We start from the raw sequence: 19,765 nt of genomic DNA on the forward strand, positions 1-19,765 counted from the left end.
AAGTTAAAAAATTGATTCGAAGCCACACAGTTACCATGTAAAAAATGGTAACAGGAGGGCGGGAAGTTTGGCTCCCTAGATGTTCCCTTAACACCACACCATGTGGCCCTTCACCAAGCTGGGATTTTTTCTTTTTAACTTAAATTCAGTTAATTAACATATCATGTATTATTAGTTTCAGAGGTGGAGGTCAGTGATTCACCAGTCTCATATAGCACCCGGTGCTCATCACATCACGTGTTCCCCTTAATGCCCATTCCCCCCCGTTACCCCATCCCCCTGCTCCCTTCCCCTCCAGCAGCCCTCAGTTTGTTTCCTATGATTAAGAGTCTCTTCTATTTAGCCAGTTTCTTGAGTGGTCTCAAAGGCATCCTGTGGGTCCCGGGGTGGTAGAGGACTCTGCAGCAGGTGGATTGTTGCAGGTCGAGCCTCTCCGCCCCTCGGGATGTGCGATTCATCAGGCAGACAGTGCCGACTGTTTCCACAGGTGGAGCGTGTGGAAAGCCTCTGTAAGAGAGTCTCAGGGCGGACCTGCAGAGTTCTTGACCAGACGTGCTTTTTACGACAGAAATGATTTGCCTCTGAAGAACTGCTCAGGGCAGGCCATTAGGCTACAGTAGTGATCGAGCCCCGGCCATGGGATCCCAAGCGAGTGTGCCCCCAGAGCGGTCCATCACGAACCATTCGCTAAGTGATAGGCATGGCATGTCAGGGACTGGATGGGTGTGGGTACATCTGGAAGGCATGAGTAAGTGACACGGACAGGTGCGGAGACTCCCATGTTGCCTGGCCCTGATGCACCTGTATTTCTCCCTTGACCCACACCTGTGATCTTAAGAGGTTGTGCTCTGCAGCGAGCTGGGGGAGGGGGGGAGGGAAGAACTCAGACCTGGTTTGCAGAAGGGTTGGCCCAATATCTTGGTGCTAGCTGAAAACTGCCTTCTATTTTTTTTTTTCTTTCTGAGTTTTTATTTAAATTCCAGTTAGCTAACACAGAGTGTGATTTTAGTTTCAGGTGTATAGTATAGGGATCCGTCACTTAGGTGCACTGACTTCTTTTATATTACATCCGCACTGAGGAGTAGCCTGGAAAGAGAGTGGGGTGGAGGGATATTTAGGCGGCGGCACACTTGCCGTCCACTCTGCATGAGAGAGAAGTATCCCGAAGTGAGAGAATGCGTAGACTCCTGGGCACGGGGAGACGGCTTGGCTGACTGGACGGGAGCCAGGAAGGAACGAAATTTGAAGTTGATGGACGAGCTGGTCTGGAGAAAAGACATGTAGATAGACCTGTGGGAGTGGGCAAACGTGAGTGCCTCTTGGGTGCCCAGCAGAGGGCTGTCCCACGAAGCAGGCTCTCGATGACCAGGTGAGAAGGATGACTTCCTGGGGATGACAGCCAGTCTTTCCCCAACAACTCCGGTGCTCACGCTGAATGTCCACCCCTTCAGCAGCACAGACCAAGGACAAACCTTCCACAAGGCCCCACTCCTTGAGGGCACCAGCTAACCGCCTATTGGCAAGTGGGTTCCATCAGACCCCTTAGAGTCTGGAGGGGAGAGCTCTTTGTCTTCTCTGGAGTTGACACTCCTCTAGCTATGGATTTACCTTCTCTGCTCACAGTGCTTTGCCAGCATCAGAGGGCTCACAGAACCTATCACGAGGTGTTAACCGCATGCCTTGGACCAAGCACCTGTTCTATAGCTGGGGACGTGCAACATTGAGACATGGTCGTGGGATCCACCACTCTGATGATGTGCCTCCATCAGCCAGAAGCAGACAGTCTGAGAGAATGCTGGAGTGTCCCGTTAAACACTCAGCTAAGGGGGCAACACCCAGGGGCTTCGGGGACCCTGTCTTCCTTCCATTTGCCCTGTGTGGTGAATGCACCTGACCAGTGGCCGTTCTATGGGGCTGTGTCCCCCAGAATTGGAACGCATGGGTTCAAGAGCCAAGGCTAGAGTGGAGAGTAGAGTAGGACACCGCTCATCACCGCGGCCCCCTGTGTATCTTGTTAGACGCACACATGCACGTGCTCCTTGCTTCCTGCCCCCGGCTTCTCTGAGGAGCCCTGTGGGCATGTGGGCACTTGGCTCTCGCACTTCACAATCTGAAAGTGCTAGGAAGTCAACATGTTGTGGGCTGACTGTGTCCAGTGGAGGGTGGGGGTGACACACAAAGGGGGACTTAGTGCTTCTCCTTCTCCAGATGAAGGTCCCGGAATGCGTCGCACTCGGCCTTGCTGGGAATGCCTTGGAGTCCGCAACCAGTGGCCACAGCAATAGCAGCCCCAGTACTCTTTGCATTGGCTCCTCCTCCTTCCCAGGCTTGCTCACTGTCCCCTAGATCATGCTCCTCCCTAAGAGACTCACTCTTAAGTCTTTTTTGCAATCTCTGCTTTCTGGGGACCTGGTGCTAAAAGAGATGGAGATAGCCTTCTGTGCCACTGATGACTGAGGCCAACCCTCTAACAGTATTTCTTGAGTTCTTACTATGTGCAAGGTAGCATTTTAAGGCTATGGCTATGGCAATGAGTTAGATAGATGGCCCCTGCGTGTACCCCGTGGACACCACGCTCTAGGGTGGGAGATGGACAGTGATATGTACCAGAACAGATCATCATACAGAGGAAATAATGCGGGTAAGAGATTGAGAGTGACAGTGGGTGAGGGTGAGGGAGAGGCTGGAAGGGCCGGGGCTGTTTGTGTGGAGCTTTGAGTCAGGCAGAGGAGGAAGCCTAGTGACCTTTGGGGGTAAAGTGTCCTCTGCAGGAGAGACAGCAGAAACCCCACCAGGGAGATGAGGGTCACTTTCATTCCAGCCTGTTCGGCGTTGAGAGCCAAAAAATATTCGACTTCACATAATACTCCTGAGAAAGTGGCTTAGCAGGATTACACAAGCGCCTCGAGTACCGGTGAGCCTGGAAACTTCTGACCACACACGATCCGCCATCTGTTTTTCTTGCCAAGTGGACACAACCCGAGCAAGAAAGCTATGTTTCCAAGATGGCGAATCAGAAGGCAAAAAACAAAAAGTTATGTGCATCCCAAATCCCTTCATTAGAGCCCAAATTTAGTTAAAATCAGTCAATTCTTTTTCCTTTATTACGGTGCAGAAGAATAAATAGAAGGCGTTGCTCCCAAGACCTCTCCTTGGCTGTTCGTTGAGAAAGACCGTGTTTTTGAGCAATCTAGGCGAAGTGTCCCAAAGCCGCCACGGAACGATGCTGTCGGGGATGGAGAAATGGACACGAATCCACAGGAGACAGCCAAGGTACGGTTTTTCTTTCGCGGCAGCGATCCTGCGAAGGTGTGTGTTCAGACCTAGTGACTGTTGTCTTGGCGCGTGGTGAGTGGCCCGTGGAAATCAAAGGGCTTTGCAAGGGTTCAAAACCAGGTGTGGCAGAGAGAGGGACACGGTAGGAAGCACCGTGGCTGGAAGGGGCAAAGTTCAGATAACGCCCACAGCATTTTACTGCAGAAAAGAAGGCATCCGATTAGGTCCCATAATAACACTCTGTGTTTGTGGTCTGTTTTCATCTGAGGATCTCAAAACATTTTGAGGCATTAATTAAGCTTCACAACAATCCGAGGCAGTGGGTATAATTAGACCCATTTCTTAGCCGGGTCATCGGAGGCCCATTAAGAGGAGCTGACTTGTTTAGGGCCTTAGGGGCCGACCGTCCTGTGTTCAGCTCCAGCTTGCCTTGTGTGTCTGAACGTCTCCAAATCAGAGAGGGACGTAAACATTTAAACAACTCTTCTTGGAAACCAGCTGCTGGACAGATTCTCGGGCGAGGCCTCAGTGGGCATGCGTGGCCGCTGAGCCACCACAATCTTTCATCACCGCACGTTACCCGAGGTATTTTTTACACGTCTTTCGGAAAAGCCATTGTATGGAGATGTTGGGAAGCAGGAGGCTCGTCCCCAGGAGCCGTGCAAAGTGCCCCTTTCCCAGGGCCTGACACGGGCTCCCTCCTGGCAGGTATGCGGCTGATTCCCCATCATTCTACTGTGAGGCTATAAAATGTCTTTTCATCTTGAGTTACATATGTATCCAACACATAAGAAGACTGTGATTACAGAGGCAACCGCACAGGGGGAAGAAAAGGTTTCCTTTATTCTGAATATCTGCCCCGAACACTTTAAGATGCCTTTGAAGGGACTCCTCTGAGTACTGAGAAGGAGAATAAGGCACAAAAGTCCTTTAAAAAAAATGCAACCTGGCTGTGGCTGATGTTGGGTCTGGTGACAAATGCATTGTCCATCGGGCAGGGGCTGGGCGGTCCTCATCTGTCCCATGATGTTTGCATTTGCCTCCCCTTCTGGCCAACGGGCAGCTTATGCAAAGCAGCTCGCGTGTTCTCATGGAGGCTGGGGGCAGGGACGCAGTCTTGTTCCATCACTTCAAAAACTCAGCTCCCGACAATGGAGCACATTGGCAGGAAACAGGTCATGCTCTGGATGTTTTCTCCTCCGGGAACACACGTGGGTAGTCTCTCTGACAGGGAGATTTATAGGTAACCGAAGGAAGTGTGTGGTAAAAGAGCGAATTCTCTGTTGTCAATGCTCCCCGTCACCACGGGCCTCTTCCCCCGAGGTGCCCCACCGCACTCCGTCTCTTCACGTTCTTTCCTCTTGACTGACTCTCAAAAGATCCATTTCAACGAGGAAGAAAACCCCCAGCATCTTGGATGATGGTTGCGGATTCTGACACGGAGATACGTTGTCTGTTAAATAGATAGCTTTGGCTCGGCCGTATGGGACCGCTGACCTCGGGGGTGAGCGGACGCGCCGACGTGCAGCCTCGCTCCCGAAGAGGGGGTCTGGGGCGGGGGGGAGGGGTGGGGAGCCAGCCCCTAGATGGGGAACCCCCCAGGGTAACGGGTCCAGATGGATTCAGGTGCTCGGTTTTGTCTGTAAACTTTCGGGTGATGTGTGTTCTGCCGGCGACTTCTTAGGAAGCCTTGAGCCGCGTGGAAAGAGATGTAAGTTCCCAGTCTCTGTACCCAGGGCCACGCGGACGGAGCCGGTGCTGGAGAGCCGGCCACGTTCCCGCCAGGGGCCGAGCCAGGCTGTGACACCATCTATACCATCTGTCGGGGAGGAGGAGGCAGGTGGCCTGCCCGGGGAGTCGAGGAATTCAGAGCAGGCCAGGTTTTCGCTTGACAAGCAGAGGCTGAGAGTTTGCTGGGTCCCGGGGGGAATGCAATGGTGAATACATTTTCAAAAGACAGAATCTCTGCTGGGAGGGATGGGAACACTTGTGACTAACGTCAGGCAATGTAACATGCATACATTAAGAGAGGCGCAGGAACGTTCCAGATAAATGATTCTGTCTTGGAGAACCCAGAACGATGAACTAGCTGGATTATGAAGGAGATGGTCAACATCAGGGAGGGGAAGGCTGGGTGAGTTTTACTCGGGCTGCTGTCATAAGGTGCCCCAGAAGGGGGTCTTTAACATCTCCGTTTCCCAGGCCTGGAGGAGGGAAGTCAAGCAAGACAGGGTTCTCCCGAGGCCTCTCTCCTTGTGTGGACAGCCGTCCTCTCTCTGGGTCCTCACGGGGTCGTGTCTGTGAGGGGTCTCAAGGGGGCTGTCTGTGTCCTGATCCCTTCTTCTTAAAGGTTATGTGGGATTAACCCCCACCTTAATGACTTCCTTTTATCTTAATTAGCTCTGTAAAGGCCCAACTCCAAATAAGTTCACATTCTGAGGCACCGAGACTTAGAACTTTAACATATGAATATTTAGGGGACACAACTTAGCCCGTAACACGGGAGAAGGAGGTCTTTCCACTGAGGACATAGATACAAAAGGGCAGGGTCTTGGGTCAGGTTTCCTGGACACAGAGCCTGAGGCAAGGGTTGGGATCCATATGATTTATTGAGGGAGTGCTTTCAAGAGAAAGGAAGTGAAGGAAGCAGGAAGGTGCAGGAGGGGAAGTTCAGCAAGACGGTGGTCCTGGTTGGAGGCTGCCCTCAGCCTGATCCCTCAGGGGGCTCTGGAGTAACCACTGTCCCATAGACTTGGTCTCACCTTAAGGGCCACCAAGGGGGTCTTTTGTACCCCTGGGTGAGTCAGATATTGGGCTGTGGCTCTCCCAGCCAGGGTGACCACTGTGTGATATCGAGGAGATCTCTGAACAAGGGGGTGCCCATGAGTCCTCAGTGACCCACATCTGAGGCTGGGGGAGCTCCTGGTGGCCAAGCCTATAGGGAGAAGTGGGCCAGCACCACGGCTTCCAGAAACACAGTGAGCTTGTGGGCGAGAGAGTGTCTCCCCTCGTGGGTTGACCACAGGGCCCTGACGTGGCAGAGTCCCACTCCGTATAGTGGATCCGGACAGATTTGAGCTGTAGGAGGGGAGTTCCTGTCTGACCTGTGTCAGCCATCCCGTGTCTGGTGTCCCTTCCATCAATACACCGACCTGCCCACCCAGCTGAGTCAAGAACAGGAAGAGGCAGACCCCCACTTCAGGCTTTCCCCTGGCCAGGCTGGCCTGGGAAACAGCAGACGGAGCAACAGTGTCCCCTGCGGTCTTCCTACCTTGCCACCCTCGCCCAGTGGCCCGACGCATGGCAGGGACCCTGCAAGAGGGGTTAAGAGAAAGCACGTGTGGACCAGTCACGGACCAGCCTCTGCATCCGGAGGGCTGTTTCCACCCTCACTCTTTGGGCTCTTATCAAAAAGAGGCAACTTAAATCTGATGAATAAATCAAAATGGACTGAATAAATAAACGGACCCGAGTGTTTCTGTGGAGGAACCGGCTGCTCAGCAGAGAGTCAGCGGAGGACAGCCACCGCCCTGGGGGAGGGCGGATTCCAAGCCAAAAGCCGACACTGGTCCCCTCTTCCTAAGAGGCACGGAGGGCAGGACGTTGCATTTAGATCAAGAAGCGGTGACTACTACCGGTCAGGGTTGTTTCCTTCTCCACTTCTCCATCTGGTCCTGTCTACATGCTCGGTCAGCTCCATCCGTTGCCGGCTTGAGAAAAGCCTTCCTGGTTTCATTTCCATCGTCAATTCTACTGCAGATCGACGGTGCACCTGAATTTCCCGAGAGCGCAAGCATCTCGCCGGGTCTGAGTTTAGCGCCGGCTGCAAGCCGGGCAGGGTTCAGGAGCTGAAGCCGTGTTCAAGAGCGTCCACTCCGGTGTGGACATGATGTAACACTTCGTGCAAGACGCACATGCGGGGCGGCGAGCCTGCCCACCAGCCCCTCTCCCTGCTGTGGACACTGGCCTGGGAAATTTTTAGGACACCAAATGGCTGAACAAGGGTGTTAGAGAAGGAAACCAGACTCTTAGCTCATCATCCCGTTGAATCTGTCCAGGGCCTGAAGATGGAGAGCGGGCCGAGGGTGTGGACTCAGCTCCAACGGGGCCCCAGTTTGGACCCTGTTTCTTCAAGGGAGGATACCGGGAAAGGCACACAGGTCAGCTTAGGGAGACGGTCACGTTTTGTTCATGTCGGGTAGTTCCTTTGGGACACAGAGTTGCACGTTATAAAAAGGAATAATTTCCTTAGAGAGAAAGTTACTCTAGAGACTTTGTATTCAATTTCTCATAGAAATAGTTTCTCCTTTTCCCTTTTCCTTATGGCCCTGACCACCAGACGGACAGCCGACGCATCTCAGATCCAAGGCGGGACTCCACTTCGAGCTCGACCTGGGCGAGTGGGAGCTTGGTGGCCGTGTCCCACAAGGGGCTGCTGAATGGCAAACATTCTGGTCTATTAATTTTTATAAAATGATTGTATTTATTTTTAAAACTGAAGGGCATAGAGATAGACAAAGAAGGAAAGGGAGAGATGCTAATTTAACCCGAGCTATTTTTTTTTTTTTAAGCTGACTTTAAGGCACGACAGAAGTCTGGAAAAGATAAAGCCCCAAGTTCAAATGTATAGAGCTTACTTTTCGTTTGCATCAAAGCAAACCAAACACTGAGAAGGTCTAGATGCAGAGCTCATATACTCAATTGATCCTTTTTTCCCCCGACCGACTGCTGGGGACCACGGATGCCTCGGCCTCTTAAGCAGAGCTCCGAACAGCGGGTCGATTGTGCGGCGGGGCCAACGTGACCCCGGGTAGCCGATAACTTCCCGTGTTGAAATGATGACTTGGAGATTTCATCATGATATCCCTGCACAGCAGGAAATATCGTCTTACAGACCTGCCGTTTCTTAAAGTAATCGGTGAGAACACCATTAAAGTCCACGTCTTAATTAAGCCAAGCATTAGCCAAGGAATTGCAGGCATCTGAGGGCTGAGCCGTCCTGCGGGGTCCGGTTTCACGGGGCGGCCGTGTGCGCAGGGCTGGGAGCTCCAGGGGGTCATCCGCTGGCGCGAGCGGCTCAGTAGCCTGTGGGAAGTGCAAGGTGAGCTGGAACCCGAAATCCTCTGCCCTTTAATCCGGTTCTTGGCGGTCAGTCAGCGGCCTTTGCGCCCTGCACAGACGCATGGAACCCGGCTGCGGGTGGGTGCTGCCTCAGACTGACCAGGTTCCTCTGTCGGGGAGGCTGCATAGAGGGAAACTGAGGCCAAACAGAGGCTGCCGTAGCCTTGTCGAGCTGGGGAGCCGGGTGTCAGGGATCACGGGCAGCTCTGCCTCCACCCACCTGGCTGCCTTGCCACTAAACCAAGGCGACCAGGAACACCCGGAGGCCCCCACCCCGTCCTCCTCACCCCGGAGCAGGCCTGGCTTCCACCTCCTGCTTCTAGGCATTTGGTTGACCTGCTTCTGTCCTCAGTGTTCAATTCTGGAAAACGGGTGCGTTCTCGGTGCCCCCGTGGAGCGAGCCTGCATGTCGGTAATAAACGGCTCTATAGTGTGACTTTGGTGTATGAGACATGGTGCTGGGCCTGCGCCCAAAAGCCCATTGTCTGTGCCGCGGGATGGCGCGGTCCTTCTGGAGAGGGCAGGGACCCAGAGGAAAGGGTGGGCAGGCTTTCTGGACAACCGAATCTCTGTGCACGTGCAAATGATGGTCATTTTTAAAAACAAGGTCACCTGCGTGGTCCGCTTGGGCCACCGCGAAACCCCACAGGATTTAGGTTCTGACGGCCTGGAGGCTGGCGGGGTTTGGTTTCTGGTAAGGACCTGCTTCCCGGCCTGCAGATGATGCCTTCCCACTGTGTTCTCGAGGAGGAGAGGAGGAGGGGCAGGGGCGATGTCTCTGTCTGTCCCGTCCGATCAGGACCCCACCCTTATGACCTCACAGAACCACCGCCCTGAAGCCCCAACTCCAAATTCAGCCCCGTCCGGGTGAGTACTTCAACCTCTGAGTTTTGTGAGGACGCGACGCAGACAGCTAGCCTGGGTTCTGTGAGGCAAGAACCAGCTGGGGCCCCTTCGGCCTCACGGTAAAGTGACGTGTACACGGCGGCCAGCTTGCCTTCCTCTTCGTAGCCACCTCCTTGTGCTTCCTGCCCGTCTCTCTCATCATCAGGGAGGGGGCAGCGCGGGTGAGGCGTGAGGCTGTTGGCCCCGGGGACCCTGGGGGCTGCCTGGGCCCGGAGCTGCCTCCCCAAATGCGTGTGGGAGGAACGCACCTGCTCGCAACCCCGCAGGTGGGGCAGGGAGTGGGAGTGGACGCTGGGAGTCCTCGCAGTCCCCCGCGTCCACCCCGTCTTGTGAGGGTGAGCCCGAGGCTTGGAAACTGTGGGGGGGCAGGGAGGGAGCGGCACCCCCCACTCTCTGGGTCATCATGCGGCACCTACGTGGGGAGGCCTGGGACACTTCACGGACTGTCTCTTCTCCAACCCCTTCACGCTGTGCGCCTGCCTTTCCTGTTCTCTGGCTTTCCTGGGGCTTCTGTCACAAACCACCACGAAATCAGGGCCTTGCAACAACAGCGGTGGATTGTCTCGCAGCTGTGGAGGCCAGAGGTCCCATCTCAGCATCACTGGGCCCCCATCAGGCAGTCGTCAGGGCTGCCTGCCTTCCAGAGGTTCTCAGAGCCCGTTCCTACCTCTTCTGCTCCTGGCGGCCGCCCGCGTCCCTGGCTTGTGGCTGTGTCACTCCCCACTCTGCCTTTGTGGCCACGCACCCCCTCCTCGTCTGGGCATCCCCTCTCGAGAGGACCATCGTGTGGCTGCATTTAGGGTCTGCATAACCCAGGATCATCTTCCCACAGCAAGAGCCTCCACAAAGTCCCATTTTCTTTACGAGGTTACATTTCTCGGCTCCAGGAGACGCAGGACCTGAAATCTGCAGGTGGCCGCCCTTCACCCGCCGCCTGCCCACGGGCGGTGCTGGACCAGGGCTCCCTGCGAGAAGGAGGCCAGCAGCCGAGACACACTGTGAAGACCGCTGTCTTGGTCCCTTCCTGCGTCACCTCCCTCTGCCGTCTCCCGCCCTGTTCATCCTTCCTGGGCACCGTCACCTGCTGGGACGGGCCCTCAGGCAGCCCCCATGTCCGCCACTGCTGCCCACACGAAGGGCTTCCACTGGTCAGCCTCGCCCACGCAGCAGGCCGAGGAGAGGTGCCCAGACGTTCCTGAAGCTGCTTCCTGCCTGGCTCCGGCTGCGCTGGCCCGCAGCTACTCCGCCCTGCATCGGCTCTGGTGCCGGACCCCTGACTTGAGCTGCTGGCTCACGCTGCCCGCTCATGGCTGGGACCCCGGCTGGGCCCCCGAACTTGCCATAGCCCTTCCCACCTCCATACGCCACCCCTTGACTCTGACCTTGGGAACTTGCAGCCGTACCTACTTGTCCGCCGCTACATAGCAAACTGCCCGCCGGCTTAGTGCTCCGGCGTAAGTGTCCGTGATCGCCCTGCAGGAATCTGGGAAGAGCTCGGGATGAGGGGTCCTGGCTCAGGGCCTCTCCTGAGCTCGCAGGCGAGGTGTTGGGCGAGGCTGCCTAAAGCCTGGACGGCGGCTGGGGGCACACCTCCCAGATGGCGCCCTCCACACCTCGCCGCATGGACCTCTCCATGGGCCACTCGAGTGTCCTCACAACAAGGCGGCCAGCCGCCCCAGAGCACTGGCCTGAGAGAGCCGGCCCCTAAGTCACACACCAGCATCGTCACACTCCTAACCAGCGTGAGAGCGACCTGCAGAGGATGAGGGACAAGGAGGTGCACTGGGGCCACCTTGGGGGCTGGCTGTCACCCTGCCTCTCCACCACACCAAGGCAGCCTTCTTTTCTCAGGTGAGAGGAGAGCAGCTCCTTTGTCCTTTTCCTGCTTAGGGGAACACGGCAGCCCCATGTTTGGTGCAGCGGGTCACCTGTGTGCTTTAACCCGGTGGGGACATGTGTCTTCCTTAATCCCCACCTGTATAACCTGTAGTTCCTCCTCTCGCCTCCATGTGACAGGGTTGAACCAGGGGGACAAATGTCCTCTGTGAACGCCTCCCTGGCTACCAGTGGCCTCTGGGAGAACGACTCCTCCTGAGCATCCCAGGCTCAAGGTTGGGGCCCCGGGCTGGAGCGCCGCCCCCTCCCCAGTCTAATGCAGGAGCAGGGAGGCGGACACAGTCCCACTCTCTGAAGCTGCTCACCAAGTAAGCAGTGGAAGGGAACTGTTGTGGCCATGGGACTCGCAAGACGCGGGCGAAGGAAGTGCTTCCGTCTCCCCAGTCATGCTCCTGGCAAGGTCCACATCCTCCTGGTGACACAAGGACTCGGAGGGTATGTGTGGCACGTCAGAGGCTCACACCTGTGGGACACCATACTCACACCAGACCTCGGTGACCGTGGGAGCTCGTGGCCATTTTTTCATCCTAAATGAAACCATGACTGCGTCAGGAATAACAGTAATGACCTTAACCACACTCCTTTTACAAGGCCGCCATGATGATGTCAGCTTCTCGTACCTGGCACTCTGCTGGGTCTGCTTGGAGCCACAAACAGATGGATTCAATCCAATTTGCTCCCCCAAACGTGCAGAACCCAGTGTGGAAGGGAGCCGGGTCCCGATGTGACTCCTCTGGGCCTGGACGGAAGGACGAGCAGCATCCTTCTCTTGTATCCTATGCTACAGCTTGGATTGTGTCCCCCACACATTGGAGCCCTATCCCAGTACCAGTGAGTGCGACCTTATTTGGAGATAAGGTCCTCGCGAATGATCAGGTTAAGATGAGGTCATCGGGGTGGGCCCTAACTCATCAGGGCATGGAATACAGAGGGGTGAGCCTGGGAGGGCCCAGGGAGAGCACGGCTGCAGTACACGCATGAGGGGAGAGGCCCCAGAGGACCCCACCCTGCGCGTGCCTGCATCTCAGTCTTCGGCCTCCAGGATGGGGGACAGTGAGTATCTGTTTTTTAAGCCCCATCTGTGGCACTGATAAGTCCTGTGAATCAGCCCTCCCAGGCGCTCAGAGGCTGGGGCTGCTGAGGCACCCACTGGCTCCTTCCCAGGCAGGCTCGCAACGTGCCTTTGGTTTCCATGTGGGGAAAACGCAAGCCAGGTGAGGCTTGGGGTCCCAAGCAGGAGTCTGTGGCCCAGAGCTGCATCCAAGGCAACAACAGAAATCGGGGTGATTGTGGAAGACCTGCAGTTATCATCCCCTCCCCCATCACACCGTCACTGGGAAGGCCTGGCAGGCCTTCCAGACCCTCAGCTTCTTCCTATAGTGAGCCCAGAGGCGAGGACCCGAATGCCCGACCACTGGACAGAGTCTCTTGGGAGAACAGAGAGAGCAGAGGGAGCTGGAGAGGGCCTGGCTGTCTCACGGTGTCATGTAGCCCTTGTGGCCCTGAGTTGGGAGTTGCTGGACGGTGGGGCTGGTCACCCTCTGACTGCTCCACGCCTAGCACCCTGCTTTGCCTCCCCAGGGTCCCCGGGTCTGGACGCCCCAGACGTTGCTGAAAGACAACATCTCCAACTGGGCTGATTAAGACCCGAGTCCGCAGTCCCCAGAGCCCCGCGTGGTGGCAGAACATGGGGATGACTGTTGAGGTCCTGAATTTCAGGTGGGAAGGGGGCAGTTGTGGTCCTGGTGGCTGGGACTTTGCATGAGCCGTCCCAAGGACAGAGGGGCCAGGTAGTGCTGGGCAGGGGTCTGACGACTAGGAAGACCCTCACTGCCTTCAGGAGCCCAAGCCTGGAGATGCTGCCCTCCTGCTTGAGGAGGGGATGTGGGGCTCACAGGTGTACGCTGGCATTGTCCATGTGGTGACCATCTTCCGTGGGGACAGAGAGATGGTGGCAGGGATGGCCAAGGTGAGACCCAAGTTGGTCCTGCTGGTGCCTGGCCATGGAATCTTCCAGAACGAGGCAACTGTGTGTGTGTGTGTGTGTGTGTGTGTGTGAGTGCACGTGTGTGTGCATGGACGCGTGTGTGTGAGTGTGTGTGTGCATGGACGTGTGTGTGTGCATGGACGTGTGTGTGTGCATGGACGCACGCGCGTGTGTGAGAGTGCACGTGTGTGTGCATGGACGCGTGTGTGTGTGTGTGTGTGTGTACCAGAGACGCTTCCAGGGACAAGCGACGCCCTGTGTCTCACAGGAGGAGGAGGAGGAGACAGGGTCTGAGGGACGGGGACAATGCAGGAAGAGGACAGAGGCTCGGAGATGAGAAATGGGGCCTGTGGCTGCCACATCTCGATGCTCTCTCCAGGGGGACCGAGGAAGTGGGGACAGGGACGTCCCGTTGATCAAGACCCAGCAAAGGGAAGACCTTGGCTTCTGCGGATGGCAGAGGTATCTGAAACTGATCACACGTGTTCTCAGTAGTTGGACAGTCAGTCAGCACGGCTTTGATGACAGAAGTCGCTGGTGGACGTGCAGGGTTTACCCAGCCCTGTGCTGGGCTTTGCGTACATCCCTGCTTTGCTCCCTCATAACCACCTGCTGTTGGTACCACCCTCCCTTCTCTGCCTTTGTGACTCCAAATTGTCCAGAGCTGGCAGAGCCCTGTGTCCTAAGCCGGCCCTGGAAACTGCGTCCCTGTGCAGTCCCCTGGTGCAGCCCTGGGATGGCCCTGGGGAGGGCCAATAACTTGGAGACCCAGTCCCTGCCTTTGGGAGTAGTACATCCTCACAGGCTTACGAGCCAAGCCAGGAAAAGAAGCTTAAAGGAAGTGTCTGGTGCCTTCTGTGGGGCCTGGGGGGTGAGCTGCCTGGGGGGGGGACCCCAGCAGCAAGAGGGAGGCTCCCCATTCCCCTCCTGGCAGCCTCGTGGCTGCCTTGTGTAGGAGCCCCGGGTGAGGTCAAGGCTGGGGGAGAACGGGAAGAGGCTGCTTTGGAGGCTACTGCCTTTCCCAAGGTCACCCCCCTCACTCCATGTGTCTGTGTGCTGCCCGTCCACGTCTCCATCGCATGAAGAGTGTGGGCAGCCCTCACCTGGCTCCCCGGTAGGCACCCCAGGGGCAGCTTGGAAGGACGATGGGAGGCCACTCGCTGCTCTGCTGGCTGCACGCCTCTGGGTTTGTCTGAAGTTTCCATATGGTCCTAAGATGGAGCCGTGTGTGTCAAGCACCAGGCCAAACAGCAGGTAACATGTCTTGAACCAGGCTCCTGGACAGCACGTGCCGAACGTGGCAGAGTGAGGGTCCAAGGTCCCTGGCTTGAGTCTAAGCTAGATGAGGGGACGGCATACTGGGAGGCTGCGGAAGCCAGCTGAGTCCCTCCGGCATGCAGGGGGTGGGAGCGGGCAGGGCTGCCGCAGCCCCCCAGCACCATGAGTCTCAGTGTGTGATGGGAGGGGAAATTGTTTAGCCAAATTTAGCACTTGCCTGGATTCTGAGCGTTCTGACAGTGGAATGGAGTGGGATGGGGGGGGGCGGGCGGAGGATCGTCTGAATTCATTTAGAGCAGCCAGAACGTGATTCAAAGCAAAAATGGCTTCAATGGGTCCATAAAAAGAACACCCAAATCCTCTTAGACAGACAAAAAAGCATTTTGATGATTTCAGTGAAAATGAATCTGGAACATAAGGATTAAATTTCTCAGAAAATACCCGAGAATCTAAAATGGCGTGAGGGAGGAAAACGCTGGTGAGGAACACGGCTGCCTTTGGAGAATTTTTCAGGGACAGTGTGGCTGATTACTGCGCCCTGAAGCAGGTCCTTTTGCTTCCCAGTGTCCGGGGTAACAAGATGGTGGTTTGGAGGAAGGTCTTCCTTCTCTTGCAGATCAGGGCTGCACTCGTGACCCCATTTTACCTTGATCACCTCTTCCCAGACCTAACTACTGCTACATTTTGGGGGCCCTGGGAGTCAGGACCTCAAAAATGAACCTTGGGGGGTACCTACAGCCTGTGAAAGTTGCCATCTGGGTATTCATTCGCTGGGGTCATCCCAGATGACCACCAGTGTGTCTTCTCGCTCAACGATCTCAAGAGCATGTCACGATCTTACGGCAATCAGTGGTTTAATTAAATACGTATCTCAGAGAGGAAAGGACATGCTGATGTTACTGCATGAGGAGGGGTGGAGGGACATGGGCAGGGACTCTGTGCCCACCCGCCAGAGCAAGAAGTGACACGGAGACATGATGGCAGACATGGCATGTCTCCCCACTCATTGTTTTGTGAGGTGTTTACCCTCACCTAGTACATTTTAAGGGGTGGGGTTGTGTTTATCCTTTTTGTATTTTTGGTCATACTGCAAAGGCCTTCCCCTCGTGTGGCTAGAGAAGATCTCTTCCCCGTTTTCCTCCAGTCTTTCATGATTTGTTTCTTTTCTTTTCTCATCTGGCCTTTTGGTTCACCTGGGGTTTATGGCAGCATAGGTGGTGAGCTCTCGGAACACCATCTGTTGGCCATGTTCTCCCCATTGACTTGAGGACCCATCTGTGCTCTGCATCCACCTGGGCCTCCGGACTGTGTCTCTGGTCGGCCTGTGTATCTGCTCATGGCCCCACACTGTTTTAGTGATCCCTGCTTTATGACCTGTTTTACTCCTTGACAAGATGGTGCCTCTCTTTGTCCCTCTTCTTTTTCATGGTTCTCCCGGCCTGCGTTACCCATTTTTCTGCGTGGAGCTTAGCACTGCCTTTTCTGGCCAGAGAAAAAGAGCTGCTCATGTTTGCATTGGAGCGAAGAGAACTTCATAAATCAGCTTAGGGAGAGTGACTTCTAGAAGCTGGCCTGCCTTTCCAATTTCTGTCCCTCAATAGTTTTTTAAATGATTTTTCCAGGTAGATCTAAAAAATTCTTATTATGCTTCTTCCTACTGTTTTATCTTTTTAAAAAATTAGCCAAAAATTGAGTGTTCTTTTGCAATGTAGCTCTGGTGTGTGTGTGTGTGTGTGTGTGTGTGTGTGTGTGTGTGTGTGTGAACTATTTTTTTCTAAACATAGTTGCTCCCTTGCTCATTTATTTTATTGCTTAGAATAGCTTTTCCATGGATTTTCTAGGGGGAAAAAAAGCGTATCATCTGCAAAGAGTAAGACTTTGTCTCCTTTTTGATCCTATGCTTCTAATATCTTTTAAAATTGTGTTTGCCAGTAATTCTGGAACAATGCTGGGGATAGCCTTAGAGTTCCCCAGTTGAGCACAAGGCTGGCTGGGATGGATCTATTTTGTCATATTAGACACACTTCCATCTATTCTTACTTTGTTGAGGGTGTTATCAGGATATTGTCACATGCTTTTCCAACTGTGGAAACAGTCATTTGATTTCTCCCACTAGGTCAATTAACATGATCAATTATATCAATGTATTTCCTAGTATTGTATCAGCCTTGGTCCTTTAATGTGCTTCTAAATTCTGTTTATATTTTATTTTGGATTTTCTCCATGATATTTGTAAAAGATATTTATCTAACCCTTCATCAAGTTTTGGTATCAGCGTTACACTGGCTTTGTGAAAACAATTTGAAAGTTTTCTTTCTTGTCCTTTGCTCCACAGAATTTTAAACGGCATTGGGACCAGAGGTTTAGAAGGAGTGTTCCCTGTGAGAGCATTTGGGTTGGGTGTTTTTCTTTGCGTGGAGGAGTTTATATAATTTGCTTTTAAAAATAATGCCTTAGTGAAAATCCTTTTATATCTGTCCTTATACACTTAATAAAAGTCCTTAGGTTTTAATTCCTCAATGTATAATTGGTATCAAAAAGGATCCAGCTTAGTTTGATTAATATAACCACACAGGACCCCCCCCCCCCATGTAGGCTGGAAGGGTTGATGCTTCCACCAACAACCAGTGACACCAGCCTCTGCCAATCTCTTTTTTGTTTGCCAATTTGAGAGACAAAAGAAAAACATGAGCCCTTATATTATTTCATTTTTTCTTGTTGTAACTAATAATAAGGTTGGGTGCCTTTTCATATTTTTACTGGTAATTAGGGTTTTTTTTTTTTTTGGTGAATTGTCTGCTCATGTCTTTTCTACATTTTCCCATAAGCATTCCCTCTTTCCTTATTGATTTTTAAGAGCTCTTTATATATTAGGGATTCTTAATCATCCCGTGAAATATGTTATCCTAGGTCAGTCTGAGTCCTCCTAGTGAATGGATTCTGTTGTAAAAATTATGTAGTGTGTCTGTGGTATCTAAGTTTACTCTACTGGGCAGTGGCCAAAGTGTCGGTGAGTCAGCCTTGGGTCATGCAGAGAACTTGAACTAGTCGATTGAACATTCAGAACTAACTTGAGGAACTTGACTCAACTCTTCTGTGTCCAGTTCCAACAAGCTCTTACAGTGCTGGAAAAACAAACAAACAAACCCAAAAACAAACATGCTAGTAGCTGGAGAACTCCCACTGATCGGAAACATACCACAGATACGTGCAATTCTGGTTACCAAAATGCATTTCCTGAAGGGGTGTAGAAGCATGAGTTTGTGCTTGGATCATTGCTCTACGAAGGGAAAGGAGCCATATGCAAGTTTTATTTTTTTTCTTTTTTAATAAAGATTTTATTTATGTATTTGACAGACAGAGATCGAAAGTAGGCAGAGAGGCAGGCAGAGAGAGAGGGGGAAGCAGGCTCCCTGCTGAGCAGAGAGCCGATGCGGGGCTAGATCCCAGGACCCTGGGATCATGACCTGAGCCGAAGGCAGAGGCTTTAACCCACTGAGCCACCCTGGCACCCCATCCCCTGCAAGTTTTAAATGTCAGAATTCATCCAGGTTTTCTATGAGGTTGTGTTTACTGATGTGCTATAGATTTCTGGAGGAAACCATAAAGACAGGGTTGAGACGCAAGAGCAGTTTCCTGGCGTTTGCTGTTGGCTCTCACCCCAGGGTGTGGCCAGGAATCCTGATGGATTCCCGCTCTGGCTGATAACCTCACCCTGCAGGTGTGGAGGGAGAGCCATCTGATAAGGGATCCACCATTAACAGTTCTTAAAAACGAAGCAAACCTGCCGGGACTCTTTCAGACCCCTCCCTTAGGAAGCTATGTCTTTTGCCTGAGACTTCAGTCCCAGCCCATGTATCCCAGCAGGAAGGAACGCAGTGATGAGCCAAGAGGGCAGGTGACAAATGTCAGGTAACCTGATGTGGGGGGAGCACGGCTGCATCCCCCGCTGTGACAGACAATCTTTTATGCTTCAGGCATTGACCCTGTGTCAGGCACTGTCTGTGGCCCAAGGAAGACACAGGTGTGAAGGGCAACGAGAATCCAACCACAGTGACAACAAAAGCGAGCATTCCTTTCCTGGTACTGGCTCTGCGGGAAAGTACATTGTAAACACTCTCATTTGGTCTGAAGGAGGCAGGTGCTACAGATACCCTAATTTGTAGATGAGTGAAGGAGGCACAGAGAGGTCAAGCCCACACCCATGTTCCACACCACACCACCTCCCAAGACAACCAGTCTGTGGCCATCTCCTCCCAGGTGTGAGTGCAGTGATGCCATGGAGAATGGGAATCAGTGGCTCAGGGCCCCTGCCATGATGGAGGACAGACAGTGAGACATGGGAGGAGAACTGACTGAGCCTGCCTGGGGACATCAGAGAAGACTCTGGATCCCAAAGGACAAGCTGGATTTTAGCAGGAAGAGGAGGAAGGGGGTAGAAAGAGGGTGGGCCTTCCAGTGTATGGGCTGGCCTATGGGAAAGAGCAGAGCCATCGAAAGGACAAACAACATCCAGGGCCAGCGAGGAGGGTCAATGAAACTGACCTCAGGGGAGAGTCTGCAAAGGCTGGGGCCCGCTCTGTGAAGGGTCTCTTAGGGCTACCCTGTGGGGTCTGGCCTTGGTGTCTCAGCAGTGGGACACACTGCAGTCACTTGAGCAGAGGGAGGCTTGATTAGATTCATGATTTAGAAAGCCCGTGATGACCACAGCCAGGGAGAAAAGCCAGGGAGCACTCAGTGTTTGCCACATAGCTCACCACCTAGGACCCCATTTGGAAAAGTCTGGGACTGCTGGAGTTATTGGTGCAAGGTGACACCCTGACTAGCCCTAGGGGGTACATGTTTGCTGAATGAAGAAGGTTTCGAGGCAGAATTATCACACTGGCTACAGATGTGTGGCTGACACGGGCACCTGTGAACAGTAACAACAAAGGTTGACTGTTAGACAGCTATGTAGCCCAGCTTCTGTCAACAAGAAATTCTACCAGGGTCTCATCTGCCTTGTGACATTGGACTTTTATATATGAACATGATTTTTAAGGTTAAAATCCGTTGTCATGATTAGCAGAGTATTTGCTAGTACCTCTCCCTGATTGCTGCAAGGGAGGGTCTATCACTGTTAGGCTGAGAACTGCTGCTGTTCTATGCGTCTAGGCAAAACCATCTGCCATGAGCTTTGGTTCATGGCTCCCTTTTGCCTTGTTCACCACCATCATTTTCTGTCTGTGGGTTTACGTTAAAATTACAAGGTGCTTCATGTGCAACTCAGAAGAACCAAACTTTACATGGGACATGACAGCA

The sequence above is a fragment of the Enhydra lutris genome, unplaced genomic scaffold, assembly GCF_002288905.1.
Source record: "Enhydra lutris kenyoni isolate GAN:26980312 unplaced genomic scaffold, ASM228890v2 scaffoldscaffold22, whole genome shotgun sequence".
Lineage (NCBI taxonomy): Eukaryota > Metazoa > Chordata > Mammalia > Carnivora > Mustelidae > Enhydra > Enhydra lutris.